At 40.5% G+C, this 12,768-nt stretch overlaps 1 protein-coding gene across 9 annotated transcripts in view; it reads left to right on the plus strand.

Moving 5' to 3' along the window:
- Positions 1-12,768, plus strand: part of DAGLA (diacylglycerol lipase alpha) — a 167,516-nt gene that overhangs the window by 64,817 nt on the left and 89,931 nt on the right. The window contains exon 1 of one of the 9 annotated variants that reach the window (XM_061609832.1): positions 10,479-10,496. The exons of the other annotated variants lie outside the window; for them this stretch is intronic. The gene's annotated coding sequence lies outside the window, so the exon portion shown is untranslated. Of the gene's footprint in view, positions 1-10,478; positions 10,497-12,768 lie in introns of those variants that run through there. 9 annotated transcript variants of the gene reach the window in all.

The following is a 12,768-nucleotide window of genomic DNA, read 5'->3' on the forward strand; positions in this document are numbered from 1 at the left end:
CTTCTTTAGCTTGATTTGAGCGAGGAGCAACAATCAGGCAAGGTACAAATGGAAATGAAGTGTGTACCCGTTACTGCTGTTCAGACATTGCTTTGAATTGGGAGTACTGAGCCGGTGCATGGATGTAATGTAGTACTGGTGTGAAGGTGTGGTATGGCTCATTGGGTACAGGGCTCACCACTCTGAATCCACTAGAATGGAAGAGCTCCATCACAGAAACAGACTTACTTGAGCTGTGTTTATTTATTTATTTATTTATCAATCACCTTCCATATCTTTCTCTCAAGGCAATGTGCAAAATATGATGAAAATAATTGTTTTTTTTAAAAAACAGAATATGAATTTTAAAAAGCAATATACAGTGGATACCCATGGCAGAGACATATTCATCCTATTGGGAAAGCTTGTCAGACCAAAAATGTCTTTGCTTGTTTCCAGAAAGTGCAGATAGCGGGTGCCTGTCATATATCAACAGGAATGCTGTTCCACAGAGCAGGAACAGCCACACTGAACGCCTTGCTCCAAGTTACTGTGAAGCAGGCTTCTGACTCAAGTAATCTGCTCTTGAGCTGTATAGAGCCTTCTATATTAATACCAGAATCTTGGTCCAGTAGCAGATTGACAGGTGGTGCAAATCCTGCAAGTACGGTGTTATATGTGGTAGTTCGCCTCCACAAACAACCTAGCTGCTGAGTTCTGCACCAGCTGTAGCCTTCGGAGCAACCACAAGGGTCCCACATAGAGGGCATTGCAGTACTCCAACCTTGAGGTTACCAATGCATGAACAGCTGTGGTCAGGCTGTCCCGATCCATGAACAGCGAAATCTGTATTACCAGTTGAAGCTGGTAAAAGGCACTCCTAGCTACCGAAGACACCTGTGTCTCCAGTGATAAAGCTGGATCCAGGAGCACCTCCAAACCATGCACCTGCTCCTTCAGGAAGAGTGTGATGATGCCATCCAGGGCAGGCAACCTAGCAAATTCCTGGACCCGGGAACCACTCACCCACAGAGCCTCCATCTTGTCTGGATTCAGACTCAGTTTATTAGCTCTCATCCAGCCCACCACTGCATCCAGCCGCCAGTCCAGGGGTTTCTCAGCCCTTCTCAGTATTGATGCAAGGGATGTAGTGGTTTCCAGTGTATCTCTTTGGGATTTTGGATTATGGAAGAAAGAGGTTAATGTATTATCTGGATAGCAATATGCTGGGAATCTTGGTCTTTATTAGTGGGGAATGTGTATGGGATGATAATTATGAATTTCTGATTAAGTCTCCTGATTGCTAGAGGAATTTGCTGTCAGGAGTTAAGTACCACACAGTGAACAATGAGGTTCAAAGGTCTGTTCTGCTTTTATTTTACGGATCTCAGTGACTTCTTTTTGGTGGCCTGGTGTTGCATAAATACACACAGCTCTTTATTCTGCTGAACAACTGAGCTTGTAGCATGGCTAATATCTCAATTTCAGTAGCAGTGAGAGGACTGGTGGTATTTTGTCCCGTTGGTTCTGTTTCTGACTCTGTTTTCTTTCTAAAATGAATTGCAGTTTCTTGAATTGTTTTATGCTTCCACCCTGCCCTATACTGAAGGTTAAAGGATCTACAGACCAAAAGAAAGCTTCCCTGATAAAGTAATGTATATTCTTGAAAACATCTATATCTTATTTATTGTGAATGATTCCCATTGGTACAACTACCAATGGCAAATTATGAGCTCTAATTTATGTACAGTAGCAGAGTTGCAGTGCAAATTTACCCATCAGAAACCAGAATATGTGACTGAATTTTGATAAGCTCTGTGTGTGACTTTTACATCTCCTCCCACTCGCTTGTCTGCCTGTGCTACAGCGCTGACTCAGGCGAGCTGTAGGCATACTGTAGCCAACTTCTTCAGAATCAGAAGAGCTTTTATGGAATTACAAGAAGGAAAATTAAACAACAGATAAATGGGCTAGAACCCCGTACTAGTGGGAGGAAAACTCAGGTAGCTAACACTGAATAAACAGAGCAGTATTTTAATTTAGGCCATTAATCTGTTAATTGTATCAAGTAATGAAGAAACAGGATGGAAAATATCACAGCAGCTTTACATAATTACACTTTTTGTGTATGTGATTGGTGCATATGTTCTGTCCCCTCAGTCCTTTCTCTCCCCAAAGGGGCCGAGAAGGCTGCTGTTTACTCTTGGAGCAGAAAACCAAGTCTAAAGCACTGTCCTCCATTAGGTATCTTACTGTTAATTAAGGGTAGCTTGCTTCACACATCACCAGATTCCCACACAGAGAGCATTTCTATGCAGGAACAAAATCTGTGTGAAGAATGTAATATTTGGCAATTCTACTCCCAGTTTTTTTGCTTTATGTGCACTTGCTGGGAAGCTGCAGTTGATAGTGACTCTCTAGTACATATACATCAGGCAGAGAAACCTGTGTCTCATCACTGCATGTTGTGATTTATAGGTAGTCACATGTGAGAATTAACATGAAATCTATCTTCTGTGTAGGAATTTGGTAATGTGAAGTTGCCATAAGGAAGCAAACTAGGATCTAGTGCTTTGTCATTCTTATTACTGGACAATGAACCATCAGAGGTCAGTTGGCTGGTGACTCATGAAATGCCCTCTAGTTCCTTGGTCTCACTGGTGGATAATGTGGGATGCTTTCATTTTTGAAAGGGAGTGTTTGCTTCTGCTTCTTTTCTGTATCAAGGCCGTCTTATAAAATGGGCTCTCGTAGATCGGATTCATTGATCAGCCATGTAGCTTTGTTGTTGTGCTTCCACATTCCTGATGTTCTTTCTGTTAACACCCATGGTTTATCATACTCGGCCTCAACTGTGTACAGGATATGTGTTATAAAATACATAATTGAGGAGATAGGGTTTTCTTTTTAGGATAATACAATTAGAGGGCATATGATGATTATACGTATTTGTAGCCAACAAAAACATTTTTGTCCACACAACATATAGTTGACCATTGTCACACTTGATACGTTTTATTGTGGAGCTAGATTCAAAAAGGAGCAAATCCACGGAAGACAGATATTGCTATCTGTGAAATGACCAGGATATTCATTCTTTCCTCAAGGATGAGGGCTAGCTAGGATTGCGATTTGGATGTGGGTGTGATGGAGTATAGGACCACAACAAAATGTGAGTAGAAGGGTATTGGATTGCTTGCATTTTAAAACAAACTGAGGGCAGATGGTAAATTTGTACTATCCAACTATGACTAAGAGAAAGGGCCCCCTCCTGCCCTAGTTTGTGCTGCTTAGAGCAGCTTCACTTTCCAGAACCATAGAGGCAGAAAAACATGAGGAGTGCTTATAGCCCTTGCTTCTGGTTTCTATTTGTTTTTCACCAAATAGGGTGCTCCAGTTTGACCATGTGTCTAAAACGTTCTTTAAGCACTATCATACATGTGCTGGTTGTAGAGCCTTTTTATCTTGTCGACCCACGGAGCACCTTGTGCTTACAGAGTCATTGTACTAAAGAGTTGATTTTTAAAAGTAGCTTGCTGGAAATAAAATAAGTAGAAAAGGTGTTCCAGCAGCATTCAATCAAGAAATGCCTTAAAATAATAAATTTGTGGCTGCAAGTGACCTAAAGATCACTTTCACTCAAGCAGGACCTTATATACTCAATACTCCAACATATTAGTATAGATTATATAGATTATAGAGATCCACTGGTAGAGTGTATGAGGGATTAAATGCATCATGATGGCAATATGTGAACAACTTGAACTTATTGCAGGTCTTAAGTTACAAATATGCATTCTTAAGGTCACTATGTCCCAAGAACAACTGGCACCATCACTTTAATTGCTTAGTACTGAACCTCTTGTACCATGTAATATGTACTCTTCTCTGTCATGGTCAACTTAGTTAAAAGCATTGCTTTGAAGGATCATGGAGATCCACAATGGCGGTTGATTTGGATGGCATGGGAAGAAATCATAATTTCTGGCTATGAGCAGTGGGCTGAATGGAGTAATAGAGCAACCACTGCATCCACAGCCCTACCACTCACGCCAGCCAGGGTGAAATTTTTTTGGGGGGCAGTTACAGTTTTTGATATGCCAGCTCCAGGCTGACACACAGAATCCTGGATCAGCCCACCCCCAGGAAATGGACTAGTGTAGAATCCAGTGAATCCTTAGCCAGCCCAGCTCCACCGCCAAAACATTCTGTTTTGGAGGCTTATCCTGGCTGCTTCCAGCAGGGATACCCTGACAATACCTTCCACTCATCTGTACTTTTGGCAGGTACAGTGGGGAATTCTGCTCTAGCAGAGGCTCTCTGTTGGTGGAGCTCAGGAGAGCTGGGCTGAGGAATACCTCTACCGAATCATAAACCCTCAAGTGTGGTAGATCAGAGGTTAGAATTGCTGTGCTGAATTACATGAGATCAGTGGTTGTGTATAAGCTCATGATAACTAGCCGTATGTTTTGCAAACAGAAGCATACAATGGAAACCATAATCTTTCATTTGTATGGAAATTCTACTAAATGGCATTCTTTGAATGTCTAACTGACAATTCTAGAAGACTGACTTTATGTTAAGGGCTGGCTCATATGTTATCTTTGTGGAATATGTGCTGCTGCCAATGATTCCTTCAGGACACCCCTCTTGGATCTGTCCCTGGAGAGCCAGCCGAACCTCCTTCCCTTCCCTGGTGTGCTCTCTACTTTCAGCAGATGATGGCTTTCAAAGTGACCCATGATGTACCCCAAGCATTCAACAAATAGTTAAAATATTGAGGAAAACAGCAAAAAAGCTTCTCTCCTCTTCCATCCATCAAATATGAAACTGATAACATTGTGGTCAATTACTTGGACAGTGCTTTAGGCTCAGACTTTCCCTCCATGTCCTTAGGGTTAGTCCTTCACCTCATTGCCTCCACATTCCCATCTCCCTTCACTCTCAATTCATGCTTACATATTATACTTGTCAATTTATATATATATATATATAAATAAATAAAACCCATGAATATGGAGGTTTTACACAAGACTTCTCTTGTACAAACCTTTGTTTTAAAAATAAACAAATTAAAAGACTGATTGATGATCTGTAAATGTACCTTCATTCCCATGTCCTTTCACTCTGAATTAATGTTTAGCTGCTAATTCCTGTTTGTATTGTATTCCTATTTGTCCTGGTCCAGCAAGGCTCTTCTTATGTTCTTATATCTGTGTGGATGTTAATACATTTACATTTTTTTTACACTGATACACATGCAACTTTCAATTGTTCTTTGATTGAAGATTGAATTTGATACTTCATTGATATGCTTGCTTTCTGATGTTCAATAAAGATAAAAGAAGACAGCAGAGGCTAGCCCCCCCCCAAAAATATTGGACCAGCTTAAAATTTTGTAATGCTCTAGGACAGAAGATACCTGTTCACTGAATATTCGTCATTGTAATCAGTTGCTGTGGAGTACTGAACTCCTGTCATAGTGAAGAATTGCTGCACAAAAGCACCCAAATTGCTGCCAAGTATAAATTTATGTGAAAGGGCAAATTTCTTTTGCAAAGCATTAGTAGGCACCCTCAAATGACTTGTGTAATATACATTCCATCAATGCCAATTTGTTGGCTTTGTGACTGAACTGCCATTTTTCTGTGATTTTTGCCATTTCCCTAAGAATCTTTTTCAAAGTTGAAGATTTGTTCTCACCAGAAATGGAAGTTAAGGAGGCAGATCTTTGTTGTGTCAACTTTGTATTTTATTTTTACTCTCCCTTTTAGATGGATTCACATATGCAACCTGTCTGTCTGCACACCCTGCTATCCAGCATGTGATTTACTGGTGGTTTACTAGCTTCATTCTCTATGAACGTCCTTACCTTGGCACAGTCAGAGGAAGAAAAAAAGTGACTGGGTTGCATGTGTGAAGCAACTGTCATCTTTATGGGTGGTATTCGGTTAAATAATTGTGTGAGTGGAGTGACTTCTGCTTGTACAATGGAACTCCCCACCCCACCCTGCACCATCCCCAAATCTGCTCTGGAGGGTTGGGAGAACCCCAGAGCAAATTTAGGGGGTTCACAGGGAGGAGGAGGAGGGGAAGAATGTTCTGTTTAAGGAAAAATCCTTACACTGACAGAACTTTTGCTGCAGCACTACGTGGAATGCAACCCTATGATTTTTGTGAAATTATTTCCATTAGACATCATGTGTCAGAGGTATGTCATAGCCAGCTTGATTAGCTTTTCTTCATATTGATGAGGACATTTTTGTGTATCAGATGTCAGCAAATGCTACACAAAGGGCTCGTTCACATGGCAGTTTAATTTGAGATCAAGCGTCCCTGCATACCTGTTAAATTCTCAGCAATCGCGTGACGTAGGAGGCAAAGGGGAGGTGTCTCGCTGCTTTCCCCTTTAAATCCAAAGCAAATCAATCTACTTTAAATCTGAAAAGGGAAGGAAAAACTGTCTGTGCTTCGCATCTCTAAGGGCATGTAGACGTTTAACTCCGATGCTTTGATGAGTCCCCGCCCACTCCCCCCCTTTGTTTACCTTTTCCTGCTGGCTCCTGTTCAGCAAGCCTGCTGCAGAGAAAGAGATACTTGGACCTTAAGAGGGCGTGGTCATTAGGAAGCTGCGAGATTAACCCTTTCCCTTCAGTATGAATGGGAAAAAGCGGTTTGAGGGCTCATTTAAGGTAAGAAGTGTGAACCTTAAACCCTATCCCGATGAGAAAAGATTCGTCTTTAATCCAAAATTCAGCTGAAGTCAGCTGCAGTGTGAACCAGCCCTTAGTGTTTTAAACAGTACTATATGTAAACTATGCTATGGCTGATGAGATTTCTGAAGCATCCTCTGGAGACAGTCAATGGAAGCTGAAGGGGATTGTAGGACTGCTGGCTATCATTTTCTACTGTTTTAGCTAAGCTTATCTTTATCTAAATTTCCTTAGTTGTAGGGACAGTTAGCTGCTAAAGAAGAGTTATGATAAGCATAGGTAAACAATGGACACAGAGAGATGGCTTTCTGTGAGAGAGACTTCTGACCAGTACTTGGTTTACATGTAGCTAATTTTCACATGATGAGTGTAGTACAGTAGGGCCCCGCTTACTGGCGCTTCGCATTCCAGCGTTCTGCTAATGCGGCGGTGGGAAATTCCCCTTTTTAAAGCCGATTTTGCGATTTTACAGCATTTTGCGTCATTTTCGCGCGACAGCCCCATTATAGTCTATGGGTTCCGCTTTACGGCGATTTCCGCTTTATGGTGGGGGCCTGGTCCCTAACCCGCCGTATAAGCGGGGCCCTACTGTATATAATTATTATCGTATTCAAAGGTTGAAGTGTTTCACAATTAATATATTCTGCTATTCCTGAACATGGTTTCTTTCCATGTGGCTGTGTTGTTTTGTTTCCCAAACAGATATACACTGTTCTAGGTACCTTTCTGTGAATTTCTTCTTTCTCCAAGTGCCTATAATGTTTTTAAGGCTGTTGCCAGCAGATATCCTTGGACTCTTAGTGAATTATTGATAACGATATTCCACTAGCTTTCCTGTTTTCTCTCTCAGCAAGTCTTCTATTTTGACCAGTTAGCATGACTGTCTCCTGAATCAAAGTAGAGCTTTGCATGCCAATGCCATCTTTTTTAAACAACACAGCTGTGACCAAGAAAAGAAGCACAGTAAGAAGAAGGGAGAAAGACAACTTCTGTTTTTACAACTGTGAGAAGTTTTGAAGATTTCAAATTGTTAGGAAGCAATTTTTGCTTTGAAAGCCAATGTATCTAACTTACTTCACTGTGTTCTGTACTTGGGATTCATCCTTGTTGCCCTTAGAAACATTTCACACAGTAATATTGGTTGCTTTCCCAAAAGGAGTCTACTGATGAAACACAGTGTAATCCATGCTCTGGGAGTTTGTAGTTCACTATAACAACTTTTATAATCTCTTAAAACACAATTTACAGTTGTGGAAGTTGGCATAATAGGTTGTGATCAAAAGCAGGTGGTTTATATATTTACCTGAACCTCTTACAATAGTTGTGTTGTTTTATTTTCCTTTTCTGATCTGGCAGTTCTTTTCTTCACACTCTGCTTGCTCTTGGATGAGACAGCTAGTCAGTCTTTTTCTTTTTTGATTCATTAATTCTAACGTTACAAAATCTGACAAAGTGATGTCTTCTTCGTAGATTTTGAGAGAGGTTCTATTTTTCTCTTTTTGTTGAGGCTGCTTTGAGAGTCTTCATATATATTGAAGGAGAGCAAGGGCAAGTTCACCAGAAGTTACAATAGTCCCCAAAGTCTCATTAGGTTCAAACACTTGACTTTTGACTTTTTCCTCCCCCGGTAGCAGCTACCTATATTGCATTTTGAGCCTGTTTTGAAAATTTCTTTAGTTTCAAGAATATCTTGACATATAGTACAAGAGCTGCTGTTAAAAATATTAGTCAAATAGCATATGGGATGATGGAGTGTAAAGATAGTTTGACAGCTGAAAGTGGCATATGAACAGCTGTGTATGGAAAGGGGTAGTTAGCTCTGTGTGTGTGTGTGTTATGTGCTTTCGTCAATTACAACTTATGGCGACCCCATGCATCAGTGACCTCCAATAGCATTTGTTATAAACAACCCTATTCAGATCTTGTAAGTTCAGGTCTGTGGCTTCCTTTATGGAATCAATCCATCTCTTGTTTGGTCTTCCTCTTTTTCTACTCCCTTCTGCTTTTCCCAGCATTATTGTCTTTTCTAATTAATCATGTCTTCTCATTATGTGTCCAAAGTATGATAACCTCAGTTTCATCATTTTAGCTTCTAGTGATAGTTCTGGTTTAATTTGTTCTCATACCCAATTATTTGTCTTTTTCACAGTCCATGGTATGCGCAAAGCTCTCCTCTAACACCACATTTCAAATGAGTTGATTTTTCTCTTATCTGCTTTTTTCACTGTCCAGCTTTCACATCCATACATTGAGATCAGGAATATCATGGTCTGAATGATCCTGACTTTAGTGTTCAGTGATATATCTTTGCATTTGAGGACCTTTTCTAGTTCTCTGACAGCTACCCTCCCCAGTCCTAGCCTTCTTCTGATTTCTTAACCATTTTGGTTAATGACTGTGCCAAGGTATTGATAATCCTTGACAAGTTCAATGTCCTCATTGTCAACTTTAAAGTTACATAAATCTTCTGTTATCATTATTTTAGCCTTTTTGACGTTCAGCTGTAGTCCTGCTTTTGTGCTTTCCTCTTTAACTTTCATCAGCATTTGTTTCAAATCATTACTGGTTTCTGCTAGTAGTATGGTATCGTCTGCATATCTTCAATTATTGATATTTCTCCCTCCAATTTTGACACCTCCTTCATCTTGGTCCAATCCCGCTTTCTGTATATGTTCTGCATATAGATTAAATAAATAGGGTGATAAAATACATCCCTGTCTCACACCCTTTCCAATTGGGAACCAGTCAGTTTCTTCATATTCTCTCCTTACAGTAGCCTCTTGTGCAGAGTATAGGGTGTGTATCAGAACCATTAGAAAAGTGTAAGTAGGAAATGAAAGAGTGTATGTAAAATTCAAAAACTTATAGCTTGAAACACAGCTAAGCATGTTATGCTAAGTAGTACATATAAAAAGTTTAATTCTAGAAACAAGCAGTTCTTATATTGCCGCTCTGGGCTCCTGCTGGGAGGAAGGGCGGAATATCAATCAATCAATCATAAATTCAGGTTGAAGGGAAGAGCGGAAGGAAGCTGTGAAGGAAGTGCCTTAAGCAACATTATATCTTAAACCTCAAGAAAAAGGTGATAGCCGCTAGTGGTGACCAGATATTTAATTTTGGTGACTGAACTCTCCAGTGCACTTAGCCACAGCCTGAGCACCACATTTTTTTATTTTTTATTTTTAAAAAGCAGCTACTAACACACGGAGGCAGAGGGTGCCTGCATCAAAATGGTGCCACGCTGTGCCTTGAGTTGGGAAATAACATCAGTATCATGGAGGGAAGATTGCTATACACACACCCTGTTGCTTCTCCTTTATAAAACCCTGCCACTGGGCAGTGGGTTGAAAATGGAGCACATTTGCTTTGCCTCTGTAGAGTAGGGAGCAAGAGAGCTTCTCTTCACTGGCTGCTAGAAACAATTACTGACTTTCATATTTAACTGAAATTTGTGAACACCTGCAGTTGATAAAGGAAGCTAAGAAGAGACAGTATGAGGCAGAAATATAGGACAGTCCTTGATTCGTGACTTTGGTGTAAGAGATGAAGATGTTTGAAAAAATATCCCACCGGCTGCAGCAGAATATTACAGTACTCTGAACTAAATAATGAAATAGAATCTGGGAATTGAAAGATATTTTTTAAAAATTGGGTTAATAATTAGACTAGAAACAGCTTCTAATTTTCTCTTGCAATCTTCCTTGTGTAGAGAACATAAGGGGTGATTTGAAAAGCACATTCTGTGTGATAGGAAGACAAGTCACAGTTACATTGAGGACCCTGTTATATGGGCTTATGCAGAAGGTAAGTGAATGCAGATTATGTGCTGCTGTACATTTGTGCACAATGTACTGTGTGTGGGTGTTGAGTAGGAGGAGTATATGCTGGGTGTTTGAGAGTGTAGTCATTAGAGAGTCTGTGCAAAGAGAGAAGCCATTAAACTCTGGGTTGCTGAAGGGATGCATGTGTGATTTAAATGTGACACAGATTTGCAGACATTAAGCTTATCTGGTATGCATAGAAAAAATAATCAGCATCCTGGCATTTTTTCCTGTTTCCATGTTTTTAACTTGCTCATGATCATATTGATCTACTTCCCTGTCTATCTTTCAAATTTAGAGTGACGAGGAGCATGACAGCATAAGGAAGCTGGCAACAGTACGATTGTGAACATAGGCTATTTCTTTTAAAAATTACATCTTGCATCTTAAATAAATTGATTTGTTTGCAAAAGTTAAAAAATGCAATAAGACCAACATAAGCAGTAAGATTATGAACACTATTAAGCACCCAATATTAGGCAATTTAGTTTAAAATCTAGTCTAAAACAATATAAAAAGAATGAAAAATCCTCTGGAAAAGAGCATACATCCCCCCCCCCCCGCCAAAGCAGGCAGACAGGTTCATGCTAACCTCCGTAGACAGGCAGTTACATAACCTCCATCCGTGTCCAAACTGAGCATATCTGATTAGTGGCACCTAGATAAGAACCTCCACCTGGAAGGTTTCAGAAGTGTGCCCCTAGATATTTTGGGCCCAGGCTGTTTAGGGCTTTACAGAGTATAAATCAACACTTTGAATTGGGACTGGAGTCTACTAGGCAGGCAGTATAGTTCAAATGAAACAAGTATTTTTTGTTTCTCTTGCCCTGTTCCTATAAGTAGCTTGGACCTAGGATACTTAAAGGACCCATCTCCTTCCATAACAATCCTGTCCATCTATTGAGATCAGTAGGAGAGGCCCCTGAGAGTCCTGCCACCGCCTGAAGTGTGGGGCAGGGGGAGTAGGAGAAAGGGTCTTTGACTGGTTTCCAGAATGTGGAACTTGTTGCCACAGAAGATCTATATTGCCTCTTCTTTATTTGTCTTCCATGGTTGGCTGAAGATATTTTTCTTTCAGCAAACCTTTAGTTTGGTTTCTTTTTAATTTCCTTATGCTCCCTCGGGTATTTTTTTCTCTTTGGCTGCTGGTTTGTTGTTTTTTTGTTATAGTTATTTAAATTAAATTGCTTTATTATTGTGGATTATTTTAATATTTTTGATGCTAGCCTCCTTGAGGGCTCTTTTTTAGAGTGCTTAAAAAACCCAGCCTCATAAATAAATACCTGTTTTGCATCAGTTACAGTTTTCTGAACATCATTGTCAAGGTGAGCCATACCTGGCCACTCCCATCTATCCTATTTTAAAAGTCTGGATGAGTTCTGTGGGGGTGATGGGCAAGGTTCAGGCCTGGGGTCCCCAATTGTGATGCCCATGAGAACCATAGTGCCCCCAGACACCCCCGAAGGTTAGCTGTCCCTTCAAATTGGTATTAATTTTTATTGAGGGTTTGGGGGGGTGTCAGATAACCTGGTTTTTGGAGGAATCTGAGCATCACTTGTTTTTCTTCTGTTCAGTGGGCATTTTGTGGTGCCTATGGTAGTTTCCAGATGGGCCTTTAGGCCCCAAAAGATTGGGGACCCCTGACCTACAGCAACAGACTTGTAGTAACATGGATGCAGAGAGTAGTAGTAAGCAACAGGTAGCAGAAAGTCAAAGGCAGGTCCTGCCAGACTTAGGATAGCTCCTAGTGATCAAAGATACTGCTCTGAGAAAAGTCAGAAATTAATTGAGATCTTGAATACTGGGGCAGACCTGATGGCTGCTCAGGTGAACTTCCTGTGAACTGGAAGGACCTTAAATAGACAAAACTTTCTGGGAGCCTTGCTGTCCAACACCTCTGAGTGGCCTCTAGGTATACCTTCTTTCCTCCTGGGAGAGCATTTTTAATGCTGAAATGGGCAAGGTTTCTACTTGGATTCTTAAGTTGTCTTACTTGGTGGGTCTGTACCCAGTCTCCAAGATAAAGTGCATTGCAAAAGGCAGGATTGTAGCATCCATTAAATATGCTCTGGCTACACTGTGAGACAAAACCTTGCTCTCCAGGGTCGTAACTAAACCCAAAGCATTTCCTTTGTTCTTAGTTTTGCTTAATGACCTTTGCCAAACAATAAGCTAAAATCACTTTGACTGCTTCAAACCTCAAGTGTGGAAAAACCGGTTCGTTAATCTGAAGAATCGAGCCATCTCATACTGCT

Source organism: Rhineura floridana, chromosome 2, assembly GCF_030035675.1.
Source record: "Rhineura floridana isolate rRhiFlo1 chromosome 2, rRhiFlo1.hap2, whole genome shotgun sequence".
Classification (NCBI taxonomy): Eukaryota; Metazoa; Chordata; class Lepidosauria; order Squamata; family Rhineuridae; genus Rhineura; species Rhineura floridana.